Consider the following 14,117-nt stretch of genomic DNA (forward strand, 5'->3'; position numbering starts at 1 on the left):
GAGGTAATGCATTATAGAGAGGCAAATGTTAACTTTAATGCTCAAACAGGGAATGGAGGGGCTGGAGCAAGGGGATGCTGCACCCTGTCTGCTGTGTATTCTCTTTCAGCTCGCAGCAGTGAGAAGGGGGAATATGACATAGCTACTTGTAAAATATGTGCAAACCAAGCAGTCAAAGCCTCTACAAAGCATCAAGTGTTCATATATGCTTGTGATGAGGAGGGAATTCTCATTAGCTTATTAAAAAAACCTGATTGAAACAATCTCTTTTGATTAATATCTCACCTGCTAATATTTAGGGCTGTATAAGTTCAGGTAACATTCCAGGAAATGTGATCTGTGAAAGGGCATATGATTTCACATAAAGACCTGCACGGAGGCCACCAGGACAGCCAATCAAACACAGAGACTTCAAGAAACTCTCTTCAAAGCAACCCAATGTATTCAAGTATACACTGCATTCAAGTTGTATGGGTTTCCCTTTTGTCTATAGTCATCAGAGGCAAGTGACATCTTGAACGCCTCAAGAAGATTAAATAGCAAAGCTCAGTCGGAAGCTTAAAAAAAAGAGAGAGAAAAGAAAAGGGCCAACTTGGCCATTATGGAGCTGGTCCTTTCTTGTCTGTGAAAGAGCTTTCAAGGAGTACTATTGGAAGAAGAAGGCCCAGATAAAGAATACAATGATGTTAGAAAGGGAGAACTCCGAGTGGAACCAGAGGGTGTGGGTTGCGCTGAATGACGGATTAGTGCAGCTTCACAGCAAAGAAAAGGGGAATCCTAGTCAAGATGAAAATGAGGAATTACTTTTTTTAGACTCCAGTTCACTGAGCAGCGACAATGCATGATGGGAGGTACTTGACATAACACTCTTCCAGGCCATGTTTGCTCTCCATGTGGGACCAAGAAAAAACAACAACAGTGGCACATCAAAACAAAGCAGTTTTTAACCTAATAAACTTACTCAGGAATTCTTTTCGACAAACCTTGGGTTTTATTTACCATTGAGTATCTGCCCACTGGACCAATCACACATGGGAAATTAGCATGTCAGATTTGCAGACAATGTGTCTTTTAACAAGTTTATATTTTGCAAAATGTTCAAATCAATGCTTTTTTTATTGCACATTATGGGAAAGGAAGATACTTTAAGTGTTGAATCCTTCACAGTCATCAGAAATAGTTATCTTCTGGAAAATATTAGGGCAAATTAGAAGGCAAAATGATACAGAAATAAAAGATATTTTGGATTCTTAGCTTAAGATATGTGCACTGTAGTCAGTTTGATTCTCAGTTAGGGAAAGGACAGTGCAGAAGCAAGAAGGTACAATTCAATTGCATCAAGAGATGGGCACGTATTTTGATTCAGGAATATTAATATTATTCTCTGAATCACTGACTTATTTTCCCATGTGTGAGGAATCTGTAGTCCCAGAATCACATTACTAGTTGTGACATAGCCAAAGTGGAAAAAAGGGCTGGAACACAGGGTCTCTGTGACAACTTATTTGTTAATATGATATAAATGCATACTTCAGGTTAGGGTGAGAAGCAGCAGGTTAGGAGCACTCTGGGGACATTGTCACATCTGCATCACATAGGGAAAGGAGCAATCCAGGACTTCCTTTACCTGCTGGTGAAATCATTATGGTAATAGAGGGCAAAAGAAGCAAGCTGGTCTACCTCATCCACTTCCCTAAATTGTCAGGAAAACTCAAGCAGCTTAGGATATTACAAAGTATTAATCTCGTGCGGAGACTCCTGCTGTCCTCATGGGCAAGGGACCCTCTGCTGAAAAGCTTTCTTCAGGGCTTGATGAAAGAGTTGAATGAGCAAAAAAATGACCCTGAGATCATCCAGTTTTCTTGGCTACCTCTCAGTCCAGGCAAACATAAAGTTTTATCAGGGACAGGACAGAAACACCACCTCCCTCCAGTAACACTCTAGTTCGTGAAGCTGTTAATGATGAAGTCAGAGACTGCACCTCAGGAGTAGCTGGAACACAAGAGATGTGGCTACAGTGAAAAGAAGGCTTCTTCCTAAAATGTATGAATTATCTGTGCTTGTGGTGAGGTGTTATTAAGAAAATGAATAAAAACAGAGAATTCTTCATGTTAGAACAGTTTGGCTTGACAGACTTAGCTGTAAGAAGGCACAGAGGGGACGTAACTACTCTCTAAAATATACACTGGCAAATATCATGAAAGCATTAAAAGTAAAGGAAAGACTGGCACCTGGACAAATGAGCTATGCTTGTGAACACATTTAGGAAATCAGAAGGTCCCTTCCTGGTCTTTTGCCAAGAGTCTTCCAATAGGAGCAAGAACTGAAAACGTAACTAGTTCAAAGGCTGAGTAGTATGTATTTATGGTATGACTGCTGCTGTTGTTAATAGTTGACTGGATGCGATGACCTAAAGCTGAGGGAACAGAACTGTGGCTTTTGAGCACACATAATTACGATTTCTGGAACTGCCCAGAGTATAGTGCTACATGGAGATTCTGGCGTGCAGCCTGCCAGTCTGCTCCCTTTCTACCATACTTCCTACGATTGTTCCTTTTTCTTCTTGCATTATCTGTTCTTTTTTTCTACTCACTGACTGCTCACTTCTAAGGGATAGACCACAGGAGCTGGATGGTGACCGCTCTTCATGCAAACTACCGAGAAACCAAAAATGTAATCGTCCACATGACTATGCAAGGATAGTCACTGCCTCATCTACTTCCTTGCACGTGTGTGTCGTTGTATGGAACTGAAAGCGTGCTATATATATATACCTGTGATCTTCAGTGTAAAACTCTGTTTTGTCCTATTTATCACATCCAGCTTCTGTTTCTCTATCTTATAAATAGGAACAGTCTTAGAGTCACCTGGGTTTGCATAACAACAGAGGGATGACCTGAGTATTTCACATGGTGACTGTGTTCAGGACCCAGAGCTTCCCTCTCATGCAATAGTCAATTTGGAGACTGATTTCATCAGGTGCTGCATCACTGGAAAGAGATTTTTTAGGCTTTTGACAGCTTAGGAAGAACTTGTGATTTCACAGTGTCTACATGTACATGTACATGTACATGTCTTACATGTACATCAGTAGACATGTAAGCATATTTGTGGTGCATTGCTATTGGACATGTAATAGTTCAGCCAGACGGGCATTGCTGGATAAGAAATTTTTCTTCCCTTTCATTATGAAGATGTGACTTTATTGTTACTTTGATTGTTATTACTCTTCAGAATTGAAAAAACTAGTTCTACTACTTGTTTTTGAAGAAAGAGAATTGGATGCCGAGCTCTCATAAATGAATATGTCTACACAAAGTGTAGTAACTAAACTTGTACCTGAATGGGCAACCTGTCTTACAGTACTTCAAAATAAATCCATTTTCTGCTAATACTTTTTTGTGATGATGACCTTCCCAGGCTTCTGCTTAAAGGCAAAAATGAGGTCAAGAAGCACCTGACTTCCATGCCCTAAAAACGGATTTTTCACAAAGAAAGCCCGAAGTGTCTTTCCCTAGTTAGAACGCAACAAAGTATATCTTTATTCTTTACAGCAAACAGCATCAAGTCAGGAGATGGCTAACTTGGTTCCAATTACTGCTGTTATAACCCATGAAACGATAATAATGTATGTGGGGGAGTAATTGCTCCTTTTTCTCCTCTCTTTTTTTTTAATCTCTGTTTTTGTATCATAACCATCAAGACAATATAACAGCTGGTGACAAAGTAGTAAAAAGTAAAGAGCACCTGGTAAATAGTCAGAATTATTTTCACACAGTCTGCATTAACATTTTTCTTGCACCCACTCCAAAATGTTGGGTAGGAAAATGAGATTAATTGTGCGAGAGAAGTCTTACACTCTTGATCAGTTGTATCAAATGTCAAGCGTTTTCCTTTGTAGTTTGGTGGTTTGGATGATTCTGCGTCATTGAATTGAAAGAAATTTCTCTTTGATGAAAGGAAAAGCAAAGTCTGTAGAGAACAGATATTTTCCATACATGTCTTTCCTGAAGCTCACCCACTCCTCCAGTGTAAGAAACATCTTGACCAGGAATGTAACAGATCAAGAATTTTAAATTGCATTATATTTTCTTTAAATGTACCAAGTATAACACGAAAAAGTGGTGACATATAGTGCAGTTATGTTAATAATAATGCAAATGAGAAATTCCCTACTATATCAAACAGAAAGCAGAATCAGACTGAAGAACTGGAATTTTTATGGCCTTTTTTTGGTTTTGGCATTTTTAAAGGTGGGATAATTCAGATAGGAAGGGACCTGAGGAGGTACAATTCAGCTTCCTTCTCATGGCAAAATCAGGTATAAGGTCAGATAATACCTTCAGTTGCATTTGTCAATTTACCTGAAGAGGAAAACAACCAAAATTTAAAATTACTTATTGTTTTTCCACTTTCATCTAATTTTATTCCTTTTCCTTTACTACTTCTACTATCAATACCAGAAATCCGTATTCTTGTATTATATTCACACCTAAACAATTACTTTAACTTTGGAATCATCAAAATCCTTTGTTAACATAGCTCAAATTAGTCTGCAGAGCAGCATGACAGAAGTTAACATGACTATTCTGACTTCTATTTGTAAGCACAGATAGCAACACAATTGCCAATTAAAATAGAACATATTCAAATTGGAATCATTTTATGGTTGATTAAGCTGCACGATATAACAAGCCATGTGTTGTTATGGATATTACCCTAGAGTTTACAGAGTTCCTCTGACAGTCCAAAGAGTGCCTGTGGGGACAAGAACTCATACACTGGAAATATCTTCTTTATCATTTTAAAGTAGAATGTCTTCAGGGAAGCTGGTGTTAAAGAAAATATTTTCATAAGGTTTATATATTTAAAAAGAAGCATGAAAAGCATTTTTCAAACAGTGGATTTGATTCATTGCTGTAGGCACAGATGATATACCTGTGGCAGTGGGAGGGCGCAGTAACCTTTGTGCTGTCTTCATACAGGTTACAGTAGTGGATTTTACCTCATAGATCTAAACAAGACACCCTGTCGTGCTTCCCCAAGGCACTGTCCACAGATCTTTCCTGTCCATCTTCACCTCTGCAAAGGAATTAGAAGATCTGATGGTTTGTGCTGCTGTAACTCTTCTCCAGTTTTCTTTTCTGCTAGTATGGGCATGAAACCCAACTTCTACTGCTGGCACTGCAACAGAAATCTAATGCTACAAAGCAGATGTCTTCATTTATGTTTGCTCCAGTTGGTGTGGGCAAAAGTAAAGCAGGGCATGATTTCAAACACGTATCTTGGAGGTATCCTTTTAAGTTACTTTCTGCATAGAAAATATCAACATAACTTCAAAAGGGCTAAGAAACAGTGAATCAGTTTTGCTTCTCAACATGCTGAGTGAGCTCCACTTTAAAAACTAGTACAAAATTTCAATTTTTGATCTGAAGTTTTATTTTACTCTGTCTCCAAAATTTCACCATTCTGTTGCTACAGATGTCCTTCCTCTGACAGGTTACAACCAGTAAATGTGTAGTTTACTCTGTCCATAAAATCATCAACAGGCAAGGGAAACTCTTGCCAAAGGGAAAGAGCCTTGCTCAAGTTAATAAAAACTGTTGATGTTCCCTGCATGTACTAGCATGTCTCATCTAAAAATATGTATTTGAAGCAGAAGCCCTAATGTAGTTCGTGATTCTCTAAGCAACAAACTATCTTTATGAAAACATTTCAGAAAAGGATACAAAAAGGTACTAAAAGCACCTACATGACTGGAATTGCTTGTTATTAACTCCATGACTGTAGCAATTAAACAGAAATGCTCAGGATGTTCTCACAAAGCAGCAATATTTTGCAGCTTCATTGAATGGTATGCCTTAGAATCACTGCCTTCAGCATAATCTCTACATAGTATATCACTGTACATGAGATGATATATAACAGCAGGCTTACACTACTCACCAAAATAAGCAATTTCACCCCTTGAACGTTAACTGCAGCTGACTCTTACACTTCTTTACTGACATTACCCATCAGGAACTTCTAATTCAATGCAACCAACTCAAGCAGGATTTCAGAAGCCTCTTCATCTTCTGCAGAAGATCCGAAGAAGGAAGGTAAATTCTGGGGAGAAGATGCTTCTCCCTTCCAAATCAATAGCTCAGGTTTTTTCAAAATAACAGCAATAGCACCATGGGATTTTTAGTCTTTGTGCAGCTCATGGACTTTTTCAGAGCCATAAAGGTACCCATTTTACAGCACAGAAGCTGCAGAATATGTCTCCATCACAGCCAACAGGCTCCAGGACACATGGCACAAGCACGTCATGCTCTGTGACTTTTCTTTTCAAGTACATATATGGATTATGAGAACTTGTTTAAATTGCCCAGTGGTATATCAGGTATGCCAGGTCCTGCGTATGCTGGAACACATGCATCCAAAATGCATCTTCTGGCCATGGCTAGTCAACATTTACAAGTTTGATGGAAAACTTTGATCTTCAGAGTGACCCTCAAGAAACTATCTCAACCTATCTGGCACATTTGATGCTGAAATGAATTGACACTGACTGCTTTTACCTAAAAAGCTGAATTTCAACTCCTAGCTCCTAGCTCTAGGCTCACAATAACAAACTCTGTAACTCTGACAGTAGTCCCTTCTTATGTTGTTTTGCCAAAAAAGACTTCTGAATACTCCGCACTTCTTGTATTTTGCGCATTCTTTGTCTCCATTCTGGAAGTAAAACTAACTGTGTACAAAACAAAAACAGAGTGCTGAAATAAATTAAACTGAAAATCTAAGAAATCCTTTTTATTTGTTTACTTTGTGCATTTTTAGACACATTTGTCACCTAATTTAATTACCCTCTGGCTCACTTCTTTCATTAAAGTATTCACATTTGAAAGCGATTTGTGACGAGAACATGTCCAGATGAATAACTTTTAACGAATGGACAAATAAAAATTCACAGAATCACACTAGACCAGGTTGCTCAAAGCCCCATCCAGCCTGGCCTTGAACACTGCCAGGGAGGGGGCAGCCACAGCTTCTCTGGGCAACTTGTGCCAGTGTCTCACCACCCTCACAGTAAAGAATTTCTTCCTAATATCTAATCTAAACCTACCCTCTTTCAGTTTAAAACCATTACCGCTCGTCCTATCACTCCATGCCCTTGTAAAAAGGCCCTCTCCTGCTTTCCTCTAGCCCCCTCAGGTACCTGAAGGCTGCTAGAATGTCTCCCTGGAGCCTTCTCTTCTCCAGGCTGAACCACCCCAGAAGAAGTCTTTATCATCTTTATTTAACTTTTCCTTCATGCTGGAACAGTGAAATATTCTCAGCCCCTTTTCCAGGTGGACAACAGAAGCACAAAGAGACTGAGTGGGCAATCTGATGTTTTTCACACAACCTGTGAGAGAAAACGTACTGCTGTGAAGCAGAATCCTCTAATGAATCAAGTCGGTCTTGGGGAACCAGGTTCACATCTCTTGAGATGCTCCTTGTGTGAGAAGGCAACAGTGCTGCTTTACAGTTGGAAATGTTTCCTGAAACAGTGATGCCCAGAACCATTAACAGGCATTTCCAGCAGAATCAAATTCATTTTCAGTCATATTTAAATGGATAAAGAAATAATTCCAAATCATAATTTTCCTAGATGAAAAGAGACAAAGATCACAAACAGGTATTGAAAACATTCAGTCTGAGTAAGTCTCTGCACTCAGGACAAAGCTTTGAAGCACAGGAAAAAAATTGGACTGTCAGTTACTTTCCAGGAGATTGTGAAAAACAATACTCAGAATACAGATGCACCCCAGCATATACGGATGAAAAGAAATGGATTAACATTTGCATTAATTGAAGGCATTCATATCTCAGAATTGCTTGCATAAAATGGGCATTATCCATAGCTAGCTGTGGTTGGAGCTATAACAACTTGCCCAGGCTGATGGTAGTTTCGCTAGTCTCTGAATATTTCTGTAAGACTTCTCAGATGCAAGACAGGTTTGGAAAAAAATTAGAGGATCCTCTTACTAATTCAAATATCAGAGCTCTTACAGGAGAAAATCCAATCACCTCTTACTCAGATCTTGTCAGAAAAAGCAAAGATGCAGTGTCAGATCTGCATCTTGAGTTTTCCTATCTTTAGGGAAAATGGAAGAGGTCAGAGTAAGAATATATCTTTACTATTATATGAAGAACAGTTCAGACTAGGTAGACAGAAGAGATTCTGGATGCCTGAAGGCCATTACAGTTATGGAATTCTGGGTGTTGGTGGTATAGCCACAGTAACTAGAACAGTTGGCTGACTTGGCTGAGCAGGGTTTGACCTGAGCAATCTAAATACTGTTAGAAACTGAGTCTTCCTTTTGAGAGCATCGGTGCACATGGACACACACACATACACATGCAGTCTGGTCTTTTAGTAGCACAGAGGTGTCATAGAGCAAATCAGCTTTTGGTTTATCCAGCTCCTGAAATCTACCATAAACCCAATGAACTTTCGAATATGAACTCAGTAAGTTGAAAAAAAGAAGAGAGGGAGTTCACAGCTGAAACAGCTGGGGAACAAAGAGCATTCAGTAAGATCTCAGTTTATGCCCCAAATGCCTACTTTCTTACTAATCGTCCGTCAACTCTGAATGATGTATTTCTATTCAAATGCAGTGCAAGGCAATTTCCTTGCACTAGGAAGCACAGACAGACACTTCTAGAGCATTAGGGATGGATGTCCCTTATGGCTTTCAGCCTTCAGCTGTGGGGTCAATGGTACTGCTTTGTTCTTGTGATTCCATCAGTTTACAGGGAAAGGATGACACTACCATTCTGTTTTAAAGTTAAAACTGTGAGAGGTTTTGTATCTGAAAAGCCATTCTGCAACAAATATACTTGAAAGATGACACTGTACAAAAGGGGGAAATAAAAAGTAAGATAACTTCATATGTCTATGCTTTTGTTCATTTTAAAAGTAGGCGTTTCCTGGAAAAATGTAAGCATTTGACTTGAGAAACTTTTTAGAAAAACACTGTTAAAGAAATTATTAAAGAAACTGGAAGCACTGACTCAAAGTGACCTTTTAGGACTATAAATTCTTCTTTAGGCAATATTTTGATGGCAGTATGGCGAAAACCATGAAGACTGCTTACTATGGCTGTGGTGTACTTGCTCAAATTGAAAAATCTGACATAGTTCCTTTAGGCACTTCAGAATTTCTTAAATCTCATTAGTTCTATTTCCTATTAAAGAAAAAAACCAAAAACACATGTGAAAACATTACAAAATAATTATTAATTCTAGTAGGTCTAACAGGAACAAATAGTGTCCACAGGCTCTTTTTTTCCTCATAAACACTATCAGTAAGTAGGTTTTGGTAGCAAATTAGACTCTCTAAATGGGTGTTAGGTAGTAGAATAGAAATCTGGAAAGGAAATGGCTGGAAACTTTCATAATTATTTCATTAACTGTAGAAATAAACAGGTCAGCTTTGACCTGAAGCTCTGCAGAATTATATGCAAGTTATAAAGAAGTCCAACTTCACTCCTGGCTTTCCAGGTAGACCTCCACATTCACTTGGAAGATGGAACTCAGTGAGGTATATACTTCCTCAAGAAAGATTGCTCTCATTTGAGCCTTCATTTAGTGTAAAGGCATGCCAAGTCTTTGGAGTCTGATAGGTCCTGCACATTATCAAAGGTTATCAAAGAGGTTTTCTGAATGCCAGCGAGGGATAGGTTTGTACTAGTTAATTGAAGCTCAGTCAAGAACTACATCCATTCTGACATACAAACTTGCAGAATTGCTTAAAGTAAAAGAAAACAAAAGGTTCTACCTGCTAAATATTTTTTCTAAAATATAACAAGAGGTAGCTAATGCCTGATCCCAAAGAACAGGATTTCTACATGTTTGAAGAAAGACACATTTTTCCCACAAAAGCCTCACTGGTGGGACTCCACTGGCCAGTTCAGAGAATCACTTCAGGTTTTTCTCAGGTTCTAATGCAGAAATATATCAGGGACAGACGTTCCACCAAATCCCTGAATACACCTATTGCTCCAGAAGTTGATTTCTCATGCCATAGTACTTCTGAAGGTAATAGCATAGGTAATGAATGACAAACCAGGCACTTGGCTTTTGATATGGCCCCGCTGGCTATTCACTGTTTGGTTCCCTTCTATCCTCGGGCTCCTGGGTATCTTACATGAACGATCCAACTGGTGTCACTTAAAGGGCAAAGAGATAAACCATATGTGAAAAAGAATAATATAATATGCCTTTGTCCCTTTCAAACAAAGGAAACCAACCTGTAACAAACCAAAAAGAAGTGGCTTTGTGAATGAGGCCTGATTCTTATTTATATTGCCATACACCTTCCTGAGAGCAAAATAAACCTTGAAAGGGGTACTAAAATATTCTCCTTTTTAAGGGTGCTTTCACTAAAATGCTATCTTCCTAAATGCTTGCAAAGGGTCTTTAATCAGTCAATTTAACATATGTTAAGAATTTCTTTCTTAATTAACAAAAAATAAATTTGTAAAGCAATTACTAAATAATGTTAATAGTAAAATGATAAGTGATACAAGAAAAGTGTGAATTTACCAGTAAGTATCAGAACAGTTGTGATATAGCCTGACCTGTAAATGCATTTGTATTCTTGGAAGCCAGATTTCACCTCTGACATTGTAACCATATCACATTTGAAAGGTACAAAAAAAAACCCAAATCAGCTTAAAAGTAATTCTAAGTTGCCCCAGACTGGAAATAAGAAATCAGAGAACGAAAACAGTGAAACAAATTCATGCCATTAGCATAGTTTTTGTCATCACTTGGTTTTGTGTTTTCAAAGCAGACTTTCACATGCATAGCTAGACTACACTGTGGCATCCCATATTGATCTCATCCACTAAAGCTTTCAAGCAGCCTGGAATCTTGTCTAACCTTCTGCAAATATATGCATTTAAAGGTCACACACATGATGTGAGATTTGCTTGCCAAATGCATTCTGTGTGCTCATTCTGCAATGTAACCTGACAGTTAACTTTAGCCTGCTTGGTGCTGGTTTACACTGGGTAAGGCAGTGCAGCCTGAAGATTTAATGTCAAACAGAGAATTTTCCAAGCTGTTATAACCATCCAGTCTAGAGTATTCCTCAGATAACCACAATGATATGGAGGGCCAGCTGAAGGAAAATAAAACAGCTAGTATGTTTAGCACATTTAATAGCTTGCTGCTGTTGTTTTAAAATTGGAAATGTATTTGTTGCCTCCAAAACAGTCTGCTATTGGAAGCTACTAAAAACGTTACTTTTTCATATAGACCCTGCATCTCTTAATATACTTAGGCCATCACATTTCCTACCATTTGATGCTTTCATAGTGATCTAGTACACACGTTAGCTATGGAGGTGCATGGCTTTTGTTCAGATATCCTTTGAAAAGCAGAGATTCAACAACAAGATTAACTGCAAGAGCCATTGAGGATCTAACTACTTGCAAATTTCTGTCACTAAAATGTGTAAACAACAGGAATAATGTCAGAAAAAATGAAATTAAACACCCTTATGCAAAGTACTGACAACTGGACTTTTTGTTGCAGGCAGCATGAAGGCAAAAGCAGAGCTGCTCTACCTTGTGGCAGTTAGCAACTGATCCTTCTACACACTCTATAAAAAAAATTTCACCCTTAAAAAGTATTAGGCAATTTTAAGCTGTTTTATCCCTCGATATTATATAAGAGCAATTTTAATTAATTCTTAAGAGTTAAAAAAAAAAAAGAAAGAAAGAAAGAAAGAAAGTGAAGATTTGTGTTTCTTAGGAATGCTAAGCTGTACAAAAGCTCTGGGCTTTGTTTTTGGCCTGTCACTCTAAAGGAGGTGAGAACGGATTATAATTGCACTGTGGGGCCTGAACAGAGGACCCCTGTAGGTAGAGCAGGCCTTTCAATCTTCTGATCAACGGAGCTGAAACAAAAATGCAGGAGGGCTGTGTTCCCACGTTCTTTGACAGTTTCCTGCTGCAGATAGCGTCCTTTTAAACCTCCCTTATGCTTTCATTATGCTGGTGAAATAATGAATAATTTGCCTCCTCCACTCTTTGATATGCATGGTCGGATATTATTGGGTAAGAAGCAAGAGGGACCTTCCTATAACCTTAATCCAGTTCACACTAATAAAATGATTTAGCTGAACATTCTTGGGAAGCAATTATTTTTCTTGAAGACAATGACTATCAAAAAGTCCCTAATGGGCAGAGGCAGATCAGGTCACTTCAGCTTTCCATTTTCTTCAACACAGGCAATGTTCGGACCCTTAAAGTATGAGCTCCCTTCTGCAGTTTTGCCACAACTACTCAAATCATTACTGTTGCTGAGTGTAGGGTTAAAAATGAATTAGGTTTAATTTTGATTTATTCGAGTGTGCAGTTAGAGACTGTGAGAGGTTAACTGTACTCTGAGTTCTGTGAGAGAAAATCTTCAAAGGGAGAAATATGCTGGAGAAATGTGAAAAGGTACTTCTCTGTGTTAATAGTAGTGGTGAACAAACACTTCAAATATCATTCTACTTTTTGTCATTAAATTATGAAGTTGACATTCTTAAATAAAACCCCCAGGATTATTTTTTTCCTAAATTAATACAGTATTAATGAAAGACAGATTTATTAATTTAAAACACTACTTTTTTCGGCAAGATTAATGTTACTTTAAGCAGATTAGTATTATCTTCTTTTATATTTTAAAAATCATCAACAATTACAAAATACTTTGGCTGTCAAACAACGATACTCCTATTATATAATCTGGACTGATCCAAGAGTCTTTGCAAACACCAACTGAATTGTCCTCATACTCCTCTTGACACAAAGATCATGTGTATGTCCTTATTACTTGTGAGTTATGATGATTGCTGTTATCATTGCTACTTAATATTATTGTTAATATTATTAACAAAAACCATCAGGCTGATTGCATCTTTTAAAGACAGGTAGATATGTGTTGAGTTTTCTAAAGACATGTAGATGCCTTTTGTTCACACCTTCTATTATTGTAATGATATAATTAAAATGAGTAGAAGATACGGCTTACAGACGCATTTGCATATCTAAAGTGTAGCCTGATCCTGAAAAAAGCTAACAATCTCGTCTTAGGTGTAATGCAACTTTATATTTTTTTATGAGAAAACAGAACCTCTAAATAAACAGTTTTAGTGAAGTCCGTAATACAATGTCATACAAGTATGGCCTTATAGTGTTAGTTACATGCAAAAAAATTGGTATTAAACAGAAGCACTGTAATAAAATTAAGGCAACTTCTCAAAGCTATGTAACCATAGTTCATACTGAAAGAATTATTAACAAAGTCTTCCTGTGGTTATCCTTGGCAATGATATTAATGATCTCATTGAATATTTTTGGTGACAAGTTTGGCAAAAAATGCAGGAGTTGTGCTAGTTAAACTTGTTGACTCAAAAATGGATGAACTGTAAATTCAGATTCAGTTCGTTGAATTTCAGACATTCAGTTGAGGTTCAGAGATAAGGAACAATCATCCACCGTTCATCTGAATCATTCCCACCATTGTTTATTTAAGGATAATATTATGACAGTGCTCCTAATTTACATGTCTGCAAACCTAATTTTAGCTGTGATGAATCTGACCTTAAAGACTGATAAGAATTGTACTGCAAGTTGAAAGCAAGTGATAGTTATGAATCATCCTAATAAAGGGGTTTTTTCATTATAGAATTGGAATTATGTCAATTTGAAAAGTGATAGTAAAATATCACCCAGAATATTCCATGTAGGTCTGGCTATTCAAAGTCAAGAAGACAAAACAGAATAAGTGCAGAGAATATCTTTTTTTCTTCTGAGAGAAGACTGAAAGAGAAAAGCCAAGGTGATTTCAATTATTTTGTAACTACACTAGGGAGAGGAAAAGTTAAGTGTAGTCTGATGAGAACCAAAACTTGCAACTTGGCTAAAACTTGACTATTACTATCCATTGGTAGTAGAGGAATAACATTAACTTGTTATCTTCCTCTCTCTAAGGTGTTCTCTCTCTCTAAGTATACACCATGAAATGGAAAGAAAGAAGAGATCCTTGAAGCTTGGAACCAGTAAGTCCATGTGGTGCAGTACACTACTGAG

Source organism: Nyctibius grandis, chromosome 1 (assembly GCF_013368605.1).
Source record: "Nyctibius grandis isolate bNycGra1 chromosome 1, bNycGra1.pri, whole genome shotgun sequence".
Taxonomy (NCBI): Eukaryota; Metazoa; Chordata; class Aves; order Nyctibiiformes; family Nyctibiidae; genus Nyctibius; species Nyctibius grandis.